Source organism: Chlorocebus sabaeus, chromosome 5 (assembly GCF_047675955.1).
Source record: "Chlorocebus sabaeus isolate Y175 chromosome 5, mChlSab1.0.hap1, whole genome shotgun sequence".
NCBI classification, from domain to species: Eukaryota; Metazoa; Chordata; class Mammalia; order Primates; family Cercopithecidae; genus Chlorocebus; species Chlorocebus sabaeus.
This window is the reverse complement of record NC_132908.1, coordinates 42,836,606-42,856,074: the sequence shown is the minus strand read 5'-3', so window position 1 is coordinate 42,856,074 and position 19,469 is coordinate 42,836,606. Positions and strand designations below refer to the sequence as shown.

At 38.3% G+C, this 19,469-nt stretch overlaps 2 pseudogenes; one reads left to right on the top strand and one right to left on the bottom strand.

Annotated features, from left to right (window-relative positions):
- Window positions 1-19,469, bottom strand: part of LOC103233516 (SHC SH2 domain-binding protein 1-like) — a 632,774-nt pseudogene that overhangs the window by 420,954 nt on the left and 192,351 nt on the right.
- Window positions 1,305-1,717, top strand: LOC103232078 (elongin-C pseudogene; annotated as a pseudogene).

Below are 19,469 nucleotides of genomic sequence, written 5' to 3'. Positions count from 1 at the left end.
TAGAAGCTTTATTTTCAGATTAGCCAGAAAAATTTGATTTATTAACTCATTTAATCCTTGCAATATGCCCATTTTGCAAGGATTCTACTATTACCTCAGTTTTATAGATAAGATAATTGAGGCACAGAAATTTCAAGTCACAAGCCTGAGGTTACATAGCTAGTTGGTTGCAGACCTGGATTATCCAATTCCAATATGTATTCTCTTAATAATTATACATTACATGTATCTGTATGTGTAGCAAATATGAGAAAATGGTAACCTTAATTATTGATGATGATGTTTCTGTTATATAACTATAAATACTCTATATTAGTATTTTAGCAATAAGAAATAAAGCACATGAGACTGGAGAAATAAATAGGATCAAGTCAACATCTGTCAGGCGAATGAACCTGAGGTACATGGCTCTTTGAAGAATTTGAAGTAAGCGATGATGATTCCTGTTATACATAATTCATCCTGGCTACAATGTATAAGTAAAGAGGTCAAGCAAGAGACAGGCAGAGAAAACGGGAGAACGCAGTAACAATTCTGATGAGAGATGACACTTACTTGAACATAAATAATGCTGGTGAGGAGGAGGCCTAAGAGAAAAATATCTGAGGCTGGGCGCAGGGGGCTCATGCCTGTAATTCCAGCTACTCAGGAGGCTGAGGCAGGATAGCCACTTGAACCCAGGAAGCGGAGATTGCAGTGAGCCGAGATGGTGCCATTGCACTCCAGCTTGAGCAATGACAGCAAAACTCTGTCTCAAAAAAAAAAAAAAAAAAAAAAAAAAAAAAGAGAGAGAGAGAGAGAAAGAAAGAGAGAGAAATATCTAAAAAGTACAAATGGCTAGATATGATGCTTGACGGGATACTAGATTAAATTCAATGTGTTTGCCTTTCATGATTAGAGTCTGAGTGGAATCATTCGACATATTGAGACAGCAAAAATGGCATTGAAAAGGAAATTATTGGCTATGCTAAGCTTGATTGTAAGAAATCCAAGGTAAAACTTAAGCATTTGAATCAGAAACTCAGGAAGGATGCCAGAGCAAAGCTAGGAGCAAAATTAGGAAGAGTGTGACTTAAAGACAGAAGGCAGGTGAACTAGCTTCACAATCATGCTATCCACAATCAAAGAAGGAAATTTATTTTCTTTTTTAAAAAAGTAGCAAAATGAGAACTTAAAGTCAAAAACATGAGTGAGCTTGGTAACGGGAGTCATGAGGATAGATTTGGGGTGACAGTGGGGCGGCCCTGGAATAGAGGCTGTGGCAGTACGTGGGGACCTGGCTGCAGTGGCTGCAGGGCTGACAAGTGAGTCTCAGGCTGGGGCAGAAACAGAGCTCTGGGAAACTACTAAAGTTCCTGGGGAAGCAAAGCAGAATTTCATAAGAAGAAAATGGATGGAGAGGAGAAAACCTATGGTGACTGTGAAGGCCCTAATGCCATGTATGTCAAATTGATATCATCTGATGGCCATGAATTTATTGTAAAAAGAGAACATGCATTAACAATCAGGCATGATAAAAGCCATGTTGAGTGGCCCAGGTCAACAAACCAATGAGGTCAGTTTTAAAGAGATACCTTCACATGTGCTATCAAAAGTATGTATGTATTTTATGTACAAGGTTCGCTACACTAGCAGCTCCACCAAGATTCTCGAATTCCCAGTTGCACCTGAAATTGCACTGGAACTGCTGCTGGCTGTGAACTTCCTAGATTGTTAAATAAAATAAATTATAATGAAAAAGGATAGATTTGAATGAGCAGAAACCTGCAGTAGAAACAACAGCTTAATCAGACTGAGGTACAGTTAAATAAGCGTAGCAAGAACCACTGCATTTGGTGGGATGTTGATCATCAGAGCTACTGCACTGCAGCATTAGGTAGGATAGATTAAAAGCCATGAGTTATCAGACAAGAAGGGATCAAGGTAGAGGCTGAGGATGTCTGCAATAAGCTTGGCTGGAAAAAGTGGGGCTGGGAGAGGCAAAGACAAATAGTAGCAAGAAAGGAGGGTGAGATAGATAGGGAGAGGATATATTGTTACTGTTGTTTTTAAATAAGGTTTGTCCAGTCTCAGAGGACAGAGCTAAAAGAGGAGGAGGTTTAAATGAAAAGATAACTCAGGAAGTAAGGTCTTAGAGGTGGAATCCAAATGCATGCTGTATCAGAGCTGGATATAACCATTTAGGAATGAAGTGAATTAGACCGGTACGACTCAAAGGGTGGTCCACAGACCCTCAACAACAGCATTACCAGCTACACTGAATTAGAATCTCTGAGGCTGGGAACCAGGAATCTGCTTTGTAACAATAGCCCCAAGTGATCCCTATGAACTCTGAAGTTTTATCAGTGTCATTCATGATTAGAGACTTTAAAAAGAGCACAGGAAGCCGTGTCCAGACAAGATTTTAAAATCCACTGTTAGACTTAAATCTGGGTAAGAACTAGAGCACAAAGGAAAGTAGACAGGTATTTGATAAAATGAGATAAATGTAAAACCACCATTTTCTTTTTATGTAAACTGCCATCAGGTCTATTGACCATATTTTAGAATTCTAATTTGCATACTAAGTATTTATATATTTAAATGTTTGTGTATATATTTGGGTATATATATTTACATATATCCAAACTGATAAGAGAAAATTAGCTTTCTTTGAAACCAAACATCTCAAAATATTTATAGAAGCCATATTGTTAAGCAGAATATTAAAAAATTAGACTGAAATCATAAATGAGAAGCGACTTATCAAAATGCACTATGTACATAACATACTATAAAATACATATATAGCATACATATAAAATAATTAATATGTGTTGACTTGTTTCTCATTGGATTTGACTCTCTGCAATGAAAACAGACTCAGTTAGGGTAGCACAGAAGGAACAGACTGTTACTGGCCTTTTATTAGCCATTCCATCTTCCTGCCCTTGCTCTATCATGCCTTTTCTGGAGACTGTCCCTCTCTCCTCAGGTGCCCACCATCCTGGTGTCATCTACTTGTTGAGTTAGCCAATAAAATTTATTTTAAAAACTCTGCCACCTGTGATGGTGAAAGAAGCACACATTCTCAGCAAAATCCTTTTCCTTCTAATATTGAGTACAATTCCTAGGCCAGAAATTTGAGGAAACAAAAAATTATATCATTCTTTCCCCAAAGCTTTAGAAAAGTCTCAATTTTTTAGTTTGTATCTCAATTTCTGTATGATAGAAAATAATTGAATCTAGTGGAAGAGCTTTTAGAAGTTGTTCTATTTTAATTTCACATTTAGGAATGCCTCATTTCTGTTTTTTTTGTTCCCCCAAATGACATCTTGATGCTGGGAGTCTTAAGTCTCATCATGGCCTCATGGAATGCGTCTGGTCTACGGTCATCTTGTGGTTACATCATCCGCAAAGTTTAACGATGCCTTCTGATCCATGCTTGGTGGCACCTCACCCATCTGAAGTCCCTACAGTGACTGGTCCTTCTCCGCCTGTCTGCTGAGATGGGCATGTCCTCAAATGAATTTCACCTCACATACTCCTTGCTGTTATCTGCATCCTCTCATCAGGGCCACATTTTGGCATCAACATTTTCCCTCAAGTAATGGCCATGTCCTTCTCAGTGGCAGTTGTCCCCCGCCCCCCCATATTATCCTAAGGGTCAAGGAAATTTAGGTGATCCATAATGCATTATCTTCTTTAATGAGCTTTTCTGCTTTAAGACATAATTGTCTGGAATGAGACATAATTATCTCTGATTTTACAAACGATATGTGTTGGTTCTATTATCCAGTCCTAAATGTGACAGGTGGGGTGGCAGAAACAGGTCTCTCCAAGCAAGTAGCCATGACGCGTACTCATCTCTACCAAATAACACTTCCACTCTCCTAAGCAGCCAGGGAGGAGAGAGGGGGCCTGGTTCTTCATCTACTCCCTTTCTGCTGTTTATCAAATAAAAAACTTTCTACCTTGATTCCTTCAAGGACATGGCATTTTGAAATATTGAAATTATTTTTCACTTTCAAATTTATGACAAATATAAACATATTTCATTCCTTAATTTAAAAAAATTCCCACAGATTGTCACAAAAAAACCAAAAATCTTAACTTGATGACATTTTGAACAAAAGACATATATTATTATACATGGAAAAGAAATATGAGTAGACCAGGCATAGTGGCTCATGCCTGTAATCCCAGCAGTTAGGGAGGACGACGTGGGCAGATCACTTGAGGTCGTGAGTTCAAGACCAGCCTGGCCAACATGGTAAAACCCCATCTCTACTAAAAGTACAAAAATTAGCCAGGCAGCACCTGCAATCCTAGCTACTTGGGAGACTGAGGCAGGAGAATCACTTCAACCTGGGAGGCGGAGGTTGCAGTGAGCCGAGATCACACCACTGCACTCCAGCCTGGACCAAAGAGCAAGACTCCATCTGAAAAAAAAAAAAAGTAGCAAAAATTAGTTACTTCAAAAAGAATTTCAAACAGAAATAATTAAACATAGTAAGATATTTTACATAATCATAGACATAAAGTTTAACAAAAACACTGGGATTCAAAATAGAGGAAAGAATAATGAATACAATTACAGTAAAAAACTGAAATTCTATCAAAAATGAGAATGTAATGAATATATATCTCCCTCAGAAACTAACATACAGACTAAAATATGCAACAGCAGAATATTAGAGAGAAACATATTTAAGTAAATTTATGAAAATAAAACTTGGACCAATGAGAACTTAGCCATAAATGTTGCTAGAAAGTCAAATCAAATATCAACTTTATCAGACCCAACACATCTTTCCGTTTTAGCCAATATTTCATAATGTGTGTTTGGACATTGAAATTGAAAGAGAAGTCAATAATAATAAACTACAAATTCTAAAGTAATTTATAGTACCCTCATCATAGTATAAGGGTCTTACAGAAAATAATTTATGAAAAAAATACTTAAAAACTAAAGTGTATTTTAAAACTTTCAAAACTATAAAAAGTGTATTTTAAAACTATAAAGTGTATTTTAAAACTAAAAGATATATTGAATAATCAGATGCTTATATTCATTTATAAAGAGTCAAATTGGATTTAAGGGAAGTAAAAATACCATATGCCATTTTGTACAAGAATTAGAAAGGAATGAAGAAGCAGAAGTAGATTTTAAATAAGATGTTAGAATAAAAATTAAGATTAAGGAAGAATAAGCATTCGTTTTTGCACATGACAAGAGAAGCAGTAAAGAAGCATAAATTAAATAGAGATAATAATCAGAACAAACTACTTTGCACAAATTACAAATTACATCTACAGAAAAGGAGATATTCTAGCAAATGACCTAGTCCTTATTTAAAGCTTAATTCAAAATAAATTTCTATAAAATAAAATGGGATTGGGTAGGAACTAAATATTATAGAAAATATATTATGTGACTTATGACCTACCACATATAGACAGATGATTTAATGTTGTAGATGATATTTTTAAATAGATGATGAGGAAGAGGAGTGATGGTATATAATTTAACAGTCACCCTTGGTGGACAATATCAGAGTATCCTGAAGAGCAATAAGTATCTCCAAAATAAATGAACATATATAATATTCAATTTTCAAAACAGTTTTTTAAAATTCATCTTCAACAATTATAAGAACATATAGGTTGAAAATAACAATTTTGATTAAAGTTATTAATAAAATTAATAGAATTCCTTTATTAATGTGATGTTAATTTAATAATATTAAGGGTAAATATCTTACAAGGACTTTCAAAATTCATTTTGTTGTCTCTGCATTTACTGCATAACTGCACTGAAACCTTTTTCAACCAAATATGTAATTTGCTCCAATAATGAGGTATAACTTCTAGAAAGAACTGAAAAACAAGTTGTTCCTCAAGTTATATGCTCTTAATGTTACATTAAAATACAGTATGAAGCCTTAAAAATATCTAAAAAGAAAAAATGCAGTCTGCAATGATCCAGCTGTGACCTCTCAACTTAGAAATTGTGCTTTTAGCCAACTCACTGACTTGTCTCTGAACTGTGCACATTTCTGGCAGGTAGCACTAATCACTGGTCAAAACTACCTTTCATAATTGAGGAGGGAAAGACTTCAGCAACTGTTCAGTTCAGAAAATTGCAACTCTAGTCACTGGCTAAAACTCATATTGTAGATTGCAAAAGCATAGAACTGACATCATAATACTATTGAATTAAAAAACATTCCAGAAATTTCAGGGAATCCAGAGAAGATAGAACAGTTTCTCTGAATAGTCACCACTCATATTTTGCTTTATTTTGGTAACTATTTACTATTACTTAATTACATATGAAGAATATAATAAAATTGCCTTTTCTTGGTTTTTAATGCTAATCTTGAAGTTATAAGGCTCTTGCACATTGAAATGAACAGGTTCTTATTGGTCCTTCAACAGAAGGTGAAAGGGTGTTGGAGTGGCCTGCAATGGTAAACACCCCAACATTTCCAGGGTGAACAATTCTGGACTCAGTTGCTGCAGTTTCCAAATTCTTTGCTCTCATGGGATATGTGTATTCACAGGCTTCAAAAGATGAGAAATTTCACCCCAGAGAATTGTATTTTTAAAGACTTATTCACATCTAGCAATCTCAGGAGATATAAACACACCAAAGTTGACAAATTAATTGACCTGTTAATTGTTAATTAACCTGTTGACCTGTTAATTGTTAATTCTTGGAAACTGACAATTATTTCTGAAAATATGAAAAACTTCATATACTAAAAATTAGACTCTTACATGTTGGTTTCTATTAATTATGAAGAAATTAATAAGTAATAAATTGCCAGCAATAAAAAAGCATTCATTACTCTGGTACCAATGGTCAGGTTGCACAGATTTGCAATGATTTTGGTTTTTGTCTCTCAAAAGAAAGAATCTAGCCAAGAGATGAAGAGAACGTTTGAAGCAAAAGTGGGAGTTTATTGAAAGAAAGCAAAGTACACTTGAAAAGGGATCAAGGGGGTCACTTTCCAGATCACGTGCCCTGCCTGGCCCTTGGCTCTACGTTCTTATACACTCAATTACTTTCTAGTTTGTTGGTCTCCTCCCCCGGTCCCTCCTTTGGGTGGGTGATTGCCTCACTGTTGCTTGTGCAGTACTTGCCAGTACTAGGAAAGTCATATACATGCTCCGCGAGTGTTCTCCGGTTCTACACTTGCTCTCTTGGAATTTGTTTTTTCTTTTTTACCGATTGAGTACCCCCAGAGATAGGTCATTTACTGGTTAAACTCCACGCCACAAACTTTTTTTTTTTTTTTTTTTTTTTTTACCTGAAACGGAGTCTCGCTCTGTCGCCCAGGCTGGAGTGCAGTGGCGCGGTCTCGGCTCACTACAGGCTCCGTCTCCTGGGTTCACGCCATTCTCCTGCCTCAGCCTCCTGAGTAGCTGGGAATACAGGCGCCCGCCACCATGCCCGGCTAATTTTTTGTATTTTTAGTAGAGACGTGGTTTCACCGTGTTAGCCAGGATGGTCTCCATCTCCTGACCTCGTGATCCGCCAGCCTCGGCCTCCCAAAGTGCTGAGATTACAGGCATAAGTCTCCGCGCCCAGCCTAAACTCCACTTTTTTGCCTCTCACTGTGCATGTTTGCATAATCTTACCCAAATTTTTAGATTTTATTAAGAAATTGCTGCCCATGAGCTCAAGATGCTTTCTGTTTGGTAGGCGGTTTCTCCCTACCTGGCGCCAGCTGAGACCATTATCAGTTCTGAGATGACCACCTGATAATCAGCTGACAATCCTGGGGCACATTCCCAGGACCTCCACCCTACCCCACTCCTCACTATCTGACTACCTACTCTAACTGGCTAATCAAGGGTATCATACTGGCTTTGAAGCTTTTGGTATTTAAAACTTTTACCAGTCAATATGTGTAGCCCATCAAATTTTTCAACTTTTATTGTAATATGAGCTTCATGTTATTTTGCTGATACAGAAGTGAAGATTTTATTTTATCTTTAAAACTCACTGCTTCCCAGCTACTTGGGAGGCTGAGACAGGAGAATTACTTTAACCCAGGAGGTGGAGGTTGCAGTGAGCTGAGATTGCGTCATTGCACTCCAGCTTGGGTGACAGAGTGAGACTCCGTCTCAAAACAAACAAACAAACAAACAAACAAACAAAAAACACCTCATTGATTAATGGTTTACAAAAGGTATTTTTCTCACAACTCTATCTTTATGTGAGAGATAAGGCTTTTTTTTAGTATATAATAAGTTTGGCTTCAAATACTCAACAATGAGTAAATTTGCAAGCTTCTTTATTTAAGAAAAAATCAGGTTGGGCGTGGTGGCTTATGCCTGTAATTCCAGCACTTTGGGAGGCCGAAGTAGGGAGACCACCTGAAGCCGAAGTTCAAGACCAACCTGGGCAACATGGCAAAACTCTGTCTCTACTACAAATATAAGAATTAGTTAGGCATCATGGAAAACTCCAGTAATCCCAGCTACTTGGGAGGCTGAGGGAAGAGAATCGCTTGAACCTGGCAGGTGGAGGCTGCAGTGAGCTGAGATAGTGCCAGTGCATTACAGCCTGGGCGACAGAGCGAGACCCTGTCTCAAAAAAAAAAAAAAAAAAAAAAAAAAAAAAAAAAATCATCATATTGCTGTGACCTAATACATTTGTGGATGTTAGCCAGAAGCCTGGAAACTGAAAAGGAGAAAAACTGGAAACTGAAAAGGAGAAAAAAAAGGCAGCAGGAGGGAGCTCTTATCTTTATAAGTGACTACATGTGCCCTTGAAAAGGTGTTTATTTAAAAAATATAGGCAGTGGCAGAAGTAGTGGGTAAAGGTGTGGCATGCAGCCTCTGGTCATTCCAACACTGTCTTTGCTGGGCCTGTGGCAGCCCAGGCCTGCGCGCAGCCCTCACCCTGCACAATGATACTGCATGCCACCTGCTGACATGGGCACATGCATCTGGTGCAATCCGCAGGTGCCAGCCCCGAGCCGCGCTCCTCCTGCTCCTGCTGCTGCTGCTTGAGCTGCTGGCCTCAGGAGTGCAAGGAGCATGAGGTCCCTGGGACATTGAGAACAGCCACTCTGGTATAGTCAACCCTTTCTGCTAGAGCATCCATAGCCTCTTATGAGGAGACAATGTCTGCCGCTCAGAAGCTTTTGACCCAGCTGACCGAGAAGTTCATGTTGAAAGTGGGTATGTTCATGCACACATTGTGTAGAGTTTGGTCAGAGCTCTTGGATGTTCTTGGACTTGACATTTTCAACCTGCCCCAGCATTTTAACCCAGCCTCAGTGGGAAGCAGCTAAACCCTTGCCCTTCTGTTGGTCAGTGCCATCTTCTTGGCCTTCTGGTTCTTGTCTCTGACCCTAAGCTTAACCTTCAGATGCTGCACCTGGTGTTCAGCACTTCCTCTGGATCGTGTGGACCGTCCTGTTGTTCATGTCCTGCATGTACATCCTGCGCAGGCACAAGGGTGGGGAATGAGGCGCTCCACTGTGCTTCACAGTGGTGCCTGCATATCACTGGGCCCGTGGGCTTGTACCAGCATGGCAGCTCGAGTGTGACTGAGGAGCTGGAGCACCTAAGAAGCAGGTCAGACTGCTTAAACTGCCCTCACAGGGGCTAAAACCCTCCACTGCTCCAAAGACAAATGAGGGCCAGTCAGCCAGCACTGCCAACTTGTACCAGTGCATGGTCTTAAAAAAACAAAATGGAGAGAAAAGAACAACAGACCCCAGACAATAAGCATGGCTAAACAAGGAGAGGCAAATTGCAAGGGTATTTTTACCTTTCCATTAGCTCTTAGGACAAAACTTTATGTGGAACTACACATGAAGTGCCATTAATAGAAAAGAACATGTTTTAAACAAAGTATATAACCATATTTAGCTGTACAGTGAGAGAAATTTGTGCTTAGAGCATAAAGTTAACTTTTCCCAGCAAAATATATTCATAAATATATCTTTGAAAGTGTATTAGGCTGGGCGCAGTGGCTCATGCCTGTAATCCCAGCACTTCGGGAGGCCAAGGCAGGCGGATCACCTGAGGTCAGGAGTTCAAGACCAGCCTGACCAACATGGTGAAACCCCATCTCTACTAAAAATACAAAAATTAGCCAGGCATGGTGGCAGGTGCCTGTAATTTCAGCTACCTAGGAGGCTGAGGCAGGAGAATCACTTGAGCCCAGGAGGCAGAGGTTGCAGTGAGCTGAGATTGCATGCCATCGCACTCCAGCTTGGGCAACAAGAGTGAAACTCCATCTCAAGAAAAGGTTGGGTGCTGTGGCTCATGCCTGTAATCTCAGCACTTTGCGGGGCTGAGGCGGGTGAATCACGAGGTTAGGAGATAGAGACCATCCCGGCCAACATGGTGAAACCCCATCTCTACTAAAATACTAAAAAAAAAAAAAAAAAAAAAAAAAAAAATTGCTGGGTGTGGTGGCGCACACCTGTAGTCCCAGCTACTTTGGAGCCTGAGGCAGGAGAATGGCTTGAACCTGGGAGGTGGAGGTTGCAGTGAGCCAAGATTGCACCATTGCACTCCAGCCTGGTGACAGAGTAAGACTCCATCTCAAAAAAAAAAAAAAAAAAAAAAAGAAAAAAAAAGAAAAAGAAAAAGAAAAGGAAAGGGTATTTCATAAAGGTAGATTAAGTCAAACCTATTAGAACTTTACATTGAGGGGAAGAACATGCTAATCTGATATTATAGAAAAGTTTAAATGCCAGTGTTTGCTTTTGCAGCTTAGTGATTGGTGGGTAAGATCTATGTGCATTATTGTCATATTCCAAAACTGTGAGCTTTTATGTTATTTTTGGTGGATGTTAACTTAGTTCATGAATGTTGTCACCTCCAAATGTGGATAGTTGGCCTGGAGAATAAAACTCAACCTTTTTTGGATTCTGGTGATCTCCTGCCAACCCCTCCCCGCCCCCATCATTCAGATTTCTAAATGAAGAAATTGTTATTTCTAGAAGACCTAAGATTGTTTTCCCGCTGTACTTTGATTTATTTTAACCTCAACACTGTGAATGGGAAAAGGCAAGGAAGAAAAAACAAATGTCTTTGAGGTTTGATGCCAAGAGCTACATGGGTAAGTGCTGAAGATTACTCAAGAATTGCTTTGCTATCCCGAGTTTACTGTTAGCCAGCTGGGGCTATACACAAAAGCTATACTCTTGAGTTTTTTGGTTGGTTTCGTTTTGGTTTTGCTTGACTGAGGACCTTAGAAGGAAAACAAATAGTAATAGCTAATATGACTCTCAAGTCAGTTTCTGCTGAAAAAGCATCTTCACAAACAATAAACAGCAACAAATCAGCCTCAAATAAGATCTGAATAGCTTTTCCTGAAGTGTTTATAGTAGATGTGTTAGGTGCTTTTCCTGAAATGTTTATAGTAGATGTGTTAGGTGCTTTTCCTGAAGTCTATTGGGTCCTCATTTTAGGTAGCCTCTAGGGGCAGAGAGTGAGACATGCAGGGTGGACAGCTGTGAGAACCCTGGGCTGGAAAGCTTCAGAAGGCATGAGTCAGGAACTGGTGAAAACACTCGCCTTCTAGAATCCATTAGTAAACAAAGTTCAACATTTGCAGAATGCAGCTTTGGAGGCATCTGGTTATCGTGACTGTCTCCTTGGCTCTTTCCTGTCCACCAATGTGCCCCAGCAGCCACTCACACAGCCCAGCAGGCAGGTTTGGAGGTAGCCCTGCCAGGTCTGCTGGAACCCAGACCTATGGTCACAGTCTCAGTTTGAAGAAAACTTACCTGTCTACAAACTCTTGTGCAAAGATTTTGTGAAATTTTATTCTGGATTGCAAGTATCTGGAAAACAGATGCAAATGTTTTCAAAATGTTTATTAAACTTCTATCTTTAAGGTAAACATAACGGGACCCAAATTTTCCTAGATTCAGCTGACTTCCTGAATCCCTAGAATTTCCCTTGAAAAACTCTTCATCCATGGGCATTTGAGCACATGATTATGCACATATTATGCAAGTTGGGGTCAGTGGTTGGGAAGATTATAACATTTGCGTGCCCATAGGAGCTGCCTTCCAAGGTGCATGTAAACAATGGTGATTGCTTATCTGGACCTGTGATTCAGCAGGCTTATGAAGCAGTTAAAAATAGCGGATGTCAAATGACCAACACAGAATCTAATTACATGCCTAATACAATTTATCTTTAGTCAAAATCCTGAATTGCTTTATTTCTGCGATTTCTTCTTCTTCTCCTTTTTTTTTTTTTTTTTTTTTTTTTTTTTTTGAGATGGAGTCTTGCTCTGTCGCCCAGGCTGGAGTGCAGTGGTGTGCTCTTGGCTCACTGCAAGCTCCACCTCCTGAGTTCATGCCATGTTCATGCCATCGTCTTGCCTCAGCCTCTGGAGTAGCTGGGACTACAGGCACCCACCACCACACCCGGCTAATCTTTTGTATTTTTAGTAGAGACAGAGTGTCACCATGTTAACCAGGATGGTCTTGATCTCCTGACCTCGTGATCCACCAGCCTTGGCCTTCGAAAGTGCTGGGATTACAGGCGTGAGCCACTGCACCTGGCTCTTTCTTAAGATGCTTTTAATTAATAAAATTCCTTGAAAGTTGACACCTGATAACTTATTTCTGGTGGATTTTAAATTGACTGGCTTAACCAAAATACCATCTCTTGCTGTCTACCTAACATTTAAATAAATTTCTAAGGTTCCTAAGTGGTCAACTGTTTCACTCCCAACTTTCTAGAAAAATATATTATTTTCCAAAAAATCTTTCTTTATGGCCATTAGAATAGTTGGACTTTTGCTCTTGTGAGCAATAGAATCATATATATTTTGCAAAACCTTATGCAGAACACTTAAAGTTCATATCAGACAACCATCGATAAGATGTATATATCTGATATAAACAATCTTTTTTTTAGCATATTGAATTCTGCATTTTACTCCTTCCTTCCTTCCTTCCTTCCTTCCTTCCTTCCTTCCTTCCTTCCTTCCTTCCTTCCTTCCTTCCTTCCTCCCTCCCTCCCTCCCTCCCTCCCTCCCTCCCTCCCTCCCTTCCTTTCTTTTTCGACAGAGTCTCACTCTGTTGCCCAGGCTGGAGAGCAGTGGCGCAATCTCAGCTCACTGCAATCTCTGCCTCCTGGATTTAAGCAATTCTCTGCCTCAGCCTCCCAAGTAGCTGGGATTACAGGCGGTGGCCACCACACCCAGCTAATTTTTGTATTTTTAGTAAAGATGGGGTTTCACCATCTTGTCCAGGCTGGTCTTAAACTCCTGACCCCGTGATCCACCCACCTCGGCCTCCCAAAGTGCTGGGATTACAGGCGTGAGCCACCACACCTGGTCCCCCTCTTTCTTGATATGTGAAAGATGCACCAGTACCAGTTTTTCTATTTTGGTGGCATAAAAAGCTCAGTGTCATTTACATTACCTTCAAAAAACCTGTGGCTGCTCATGGTATTCTTGACCATATGTTTTAATATCTTCATGCAGATTTAAATATTTTATTGTAGTGTCAATTTAATATTTAAATGTGTGTTAAATCTCTGTATACTCTGTAATTAAATTGTTTTCTTTGTAATGGTGTTGGTAATTAGCACCCAATAAAAATGCAGCAAAGCAGTTATTTTCCTCTTTTTACCTGGAAATCGCATTTGTGAGTTATGATTTCTATTATCAACAGTGTATTCATGATTCCATTTACATTTTGTGGATCTGGTTATAAATTTATAAGGCATTTAATTTGAAACTTAATGTAAATTTATTTGGTTTGAATGTAATAGGGTGTGTGTACTTTAGTTAATTGAGCCTTGGGAAATTGATTGTACAAATATACAGAGGTAAATGTATCAAGCTTTTTTGTACATAGTTATATAAACATTCCTCCTGTTTATTAAAATACTGGCATTGGTGTTATGTAAATATATTTGTAGATGTCAAAACAAAAATAAAATATTGTAGAAATTACAGCTTAATAAATATTTATGGTAAAAAAATAAAAAATAAAAATTCTATATGTTTACAAAGTAGTTATTTACACTTGCTTAGAGCTCACCTGGAGAGCCAAGGCCTATCTTCTTTAAGACTGTGTTGAAATTGCACCTGCTCTGTTACAGTATCTCTTGGGGAGAAATGACACCGACAGAACGGCCAAGAGAAGGAAAAATTGTTGATATAAATTTTATGCTTACAGAAACAGAGCTGTGGGGGGAAAATGATGTTCAGAAAAGAATAAATAAATCAATTTTACCACAGCTGGTTTTTTTTTTTTTTTTTTTTAAAGACACAGTCTCGCTCTGTTGCCCAGACAGAGTGCAGTGGCACTTTATCCGCTCACGGCAAGCTCCGCCTCTTGGGTTCACGCCATTCTCCTGCCTCAGCCTCCTGAGTAGCTGGGACTACAGGCGCCCGCCATCACGCCCGGCTAATTTTTTGTATTTTTACTAGAGACGGGGTTTCACCGTGGTCTTGATGGATGGTCTTGATGGCCTGACCTCATGATCTGCCTGCTTCAGCCTCCCAAAGTGCTGGGATTACAGGCGTGAGCCACCGTGCCCAGCTACCACAGCTAGTTTTAAGAAAATAAATGCTTCAAAGTCAAATCGAATTTATTTATTTAATTTAAAAACTGCAAATATGGCTGGGCACGGTGGCTCAGGCCTGTAATCCCAGCACTTTGGGAGGCCGAGGCGGGTGGATCACGAGGTCAGGAGATGGAGACCATCCTGGCTAACACGGTGAAACCCTGTCTCTACTAAAAATACAAAAAAACTAGCCGGGCGAGGTGGCGGGCACCTGTAGTCCCAGCTACTCGGAGGCTGAGGCAGGAGAATGGCGTGGACCCGGGAGGTGGAGCTTGCGCTGAGCCGAGATCCGGCCACTGCACTCCAGCCTGGGCGACAAAGCAAGACTCCGTCTCAAAAAAAAAAAAAAAAAAAAAAAAACTGCAAATATAGCGGTGAATGACATGAAAGGTCTCTGCTTTCAGTTTACACTGTAAGGTTTGAAAAATAAAAAATTAGAGAATAAATTATTACTCATATAATGCTGGTAGTATAATTTGGCATGACATTATGGAAGAGGGCTTGCCAAGGCCTACACAAGCTGAAGATATAAATATATGTTAATTATATTTGTGGTTATATATCTACATAATTATATAATTGAGGGTGAAGCTGCCCAGACTCTTCAAAGTGGGACAGCAAGGCAACCACCAGAGACGGACAAGACAAATGAAAAGTGAAAGAAAATTAGCAGAAATCAAAGGCAGACGCTAAAGCAGTGCAAAATGCTTCACACCACGACAGAAATGGAGTTGATGAAGGAGTCTGGAAAACGAATCTTAGTCACAGAAAGGTCAACAGTGAACATTGTAAAGTGCTGACAATTCTGGTCCACTGGATCCCACCATCCCTAAGACAGTAAATACCATCACAGTCATCACCTAGCAAGTCACCACCACATCATCTCCTGTTTGTTCCAAAATGAATAAAGTTGATTCTCAACACAAGTGCAAATAAAGAAGTCATTAATCATGTTTTCAACTAAACTGTCATGGTTTACAGTTTTTAAAGTTCTTATATTTTGAAAATACAGTTAACAGTTGTATGGCTCATGAAGTTTTCGATATTTGAATTTTAAAATGCAGTATATTTTAAATTAACAAGAGTAAACTATGTATTTGGTTTATGTATTTAAGGTGCAGACTCACAAATAATGCTCCTGTTTATGATCCAAAAACTTCAAAGTTTGGTTTTCAATCTGTACATACACAGAACAGTGTATCATGCTAAAACATTTGTTTTCTAAAGTGGCCACCACAGTTTCTGTGTGTCTGGATATATTTTGAACTTTTGTATGTTAAATATAACACTAAAAAGACATTTTATTATGTTTTAGGTAATCTAAGATTGGTGTACACAAACCAACTTTACAAATTATTATAGGGTTGCACAAACTGTGTATATAATATGACATTAATATCTCTATTTTTTGATGTCTAAATCTTTTTTAAAAAGATTGGTTTCTATAAAAACATCTCCACAAATTCAGTCTTATTTTATAGAATGGCAAAATAGTAAAAAAAAGAAAAAAAGAAAAAAAGAAAAAAAAGTGGGTAGTTTTCTATGGTACATGAATACTGGCACTCAACTAAAATACCAAATAATGTAATCAAAATCATTTAGACAGTGGATTTAAATAATTGCTTACTTTTAACTACAGTGATACACATTCACTAATATTTCATGCATCAAACCTATTAGTATTAGGTTTTACTTAGTAGTAATATATACATTTGATCAAAGATCTGTTCAAAATGAATATTTTTAATCGATAATTTGGTGTTTTCAAGTACTGAGAAGTCTTGTTTTAATCAGATTAAGTCTGGAGCTAAATTGACTGATTTTATTTTGTGTATGGTGTGTTTAAAATTGTCTAGTTTTACCTAATATTGATTGATAATGGGTAAACAAATCAATTTTCTTGAAATCCCACTGGCCTATTTTTTTTTTTTTTTGAGACAGAATCTCGCTCTGTCGCCCAGGCTGGAGGGCAGTGGCACGATCTCTGCTCACTGCAACCTCTGCCTGCTGGGTTCAAGTGATTTTCTTGATTCCCGGGTAGCTAAGACTACAGGTGCATGCCACCATGACCACATATATATATATATATTTTTTTGTATTTTTAGTAGAGACAGGGTTTCACCATGTTAGCCAGGATGGTCTCCATCTCCTGACCTCATTATCTGCCCACCTCAACCAACTAAAGTGCTGGAATTACAGGTGTAAGCCACCGCACCCAGCCATTGATGATGTTTTAAAGCAAAAAAAATATTGTTTACAGAGATTTAGATCTACTCTAATCTGCTCAATCTGTTAATTAATGTCAGGTGCCACATTCCAATTCATTTTCAGCGTGCCTGTATGACTTTTCTTTTCATATTCTTTGAATCAAATTGTATTACTTTGTTACTTTTTTTAATGTTATACAGCTCAAACATTTAAAATAAAACCACCAGGTGAAACAAGTTCTGACTCAGTATAAAGGATTTGTTTACCAAGTTAGCGTTACACATACTGATGAATGTGGCTCAACAATAATTTAGACAAATAAATTAAATTGAACTAACATGTGTTTTCTTGACTCTGCCTCTAATGAGCTTGTACTTCCAGAGTTTACCAAATTTATCCAGCTGCTTTCAGTACCCTTAAGGTGGTATATCAAGAATTCATATGCTACTGTCTGAGAAAACAGATTCTACTGTTACCTAAGAAATCACTGGAATGCATTTTTATAACCTTCTACCACATAAGAAAAAACTGAAATATAGTACTAATAAATGCAAACTCTATCACATAAAACATGGTATCCAGAGGCTGGGCACGGTGTCTCATGCCTGTAATCCCAGCACTTTGGGAGGCTGGGGTCAGGGGCAGATTACCTGAGGTCGGGAGTTCGAGACCAGCCTGACCAACATGGAGAAACCCTGTCTTTACCTAAAATACAAAATTAGCTGGGTGTGGTGGTGCATGCTTGTAATCCCAGCTACTTGGGAGGCTGAGGCAGGAGAATCGCTTGAACCCCAGAGGCAGAGGTTGCGGTGAGCCAAGATTGTGCCATTCACTGCACTCCAGCCTAGGCAACAAGAGTGAAACTCCATCTCAAGCAAACAAACAAACAACGGTATCCAGAATGTCACTTTCAATATTGACATATTCAAACTTTTGGTTTAAAAATAGTTGGTACAATAAAGCTTTTGGTAAGCTTCATGTACTTTATATCAGCATAAAGTAAGAAAAAATCTTTCAAAATGAAAACAAACAAAAAAACTACACCAAAAAAACTAACATCCACCAATTTGTATATATTGATCTTTGTGTCTAAAGCAGAACATTTGGTGAACTTGATACTGTTATTTTGACCATATTGACAAATGATAAAATCATTTATATTTGAGTGAAACATGTCCACATCTTAAAAGTACTGCTTTGTACTATGAATAATAAATGTAAAGTCTTTATCCTCAAGAGGATCTGGATTCTTAACCCAATATATATGGCAATGCATTCTTCTGGTTCCTCCAAACTGAGGCCTTATTAAAACTCACGTATGGAGTGAGAGGGACTCAACAACAGAACATGCCAAGTAAGAAGGATAAGGTAGGATGGTGAGCTCTAAGGCTCAGGGATTGCCTGGGGAACCCCAACATAATGGTGTCAACTATGAAGCATACTGGGTAAAAGAAAATAAAAACATAAAAAGCTGAAAACACGATGGCTTGAATTTGCTGGAAAGTAGTCTCTGTAATCATAAACAGTAGTGCCAAAATGACTGCTCAAGAATGACACATATCTAAGGATTATTAAGAGGAATGTTTACAAACATGTAAGTAGTTATTCCCAATCTTATTACAGTAGCAATATCCATTTCTGTAGTGTCCAGTTCCCCAAGCTAGGGGTGTCATAGACAAACTAAGACAAGTGTCCTAATATGTTGTAAGTAATTAGTTTCTAAATTTAACAAACTCGCAATAATTTTATGAATTTCATTGAGCTCTGTTTCATGTATAAATCTCACTGAAAGGCAATGTCCAGTAGCTATTTCCCTCAGTCTTTTCTGGGATTTTTCTGTTGCTTGATTCAAAACCGACCTTATTTGAATCCTAGTCATTTCTAAAACCCCAGATGTAATAACAGAAAGAGAGCAGATATGAAGCCAAGATAGTCCAAGTCTATTTGCCTTCCCAAATGAACCAAAAACCACACAAGCTAAACAGTGCATTTAAAATTCAACCTAAATTCAATGGCAGCAGTCAAAACCATACGCAAAAGTAAGCAAAATCATGATTTAGAAACCCTTAGTCTGTTACTCTGGAAAAAATAATAAAATTCTTATTTTGGCATATTTTAGAAATTATAAGTATAGTAAATATGACAAAATATGCCCCATTGATTATAATAAAACATCTCTGAAACATGAGTGATTTTATTTTTATTCTTAAATATTTACTATAATATATTTAGAGAAGACATTCAGTGAAAAACACTTATAGCCACCATGTATGAATTAAATCAGCCCTGGGGGAAATAGTACTTTTATTAATAATAATTATTGAAGTTCTAAGGTTGTAAAATAATTTATTCTGGGGATACAGCTAATGACCTTAATCAAGCTCAAATATGTTTAAGAATTTTGATTTTCCCACTGTTGACAATATTCATGAAACAGTTTAATATTAGTTTAATATTAGTCTCAGAGTTGATAGTTGGAAATTTATAATTTAATATTATAAACAATTTAATATTAGTCTCAGAGTTGATAGTTGGAAATAAATCAAGACAAGTACTATTGAGGCAGGACAGGTAGTCAAGAAAGTGACCATGTCTTCACGATGCAGCAACCATGGGGATGGCATAGTGACTGCATATTGTTAACACAATAAGCCAAAGTATTTGCATTGTATTCCAGCTGATTTAAGCAAAGCTACCTCCAGTAGGAA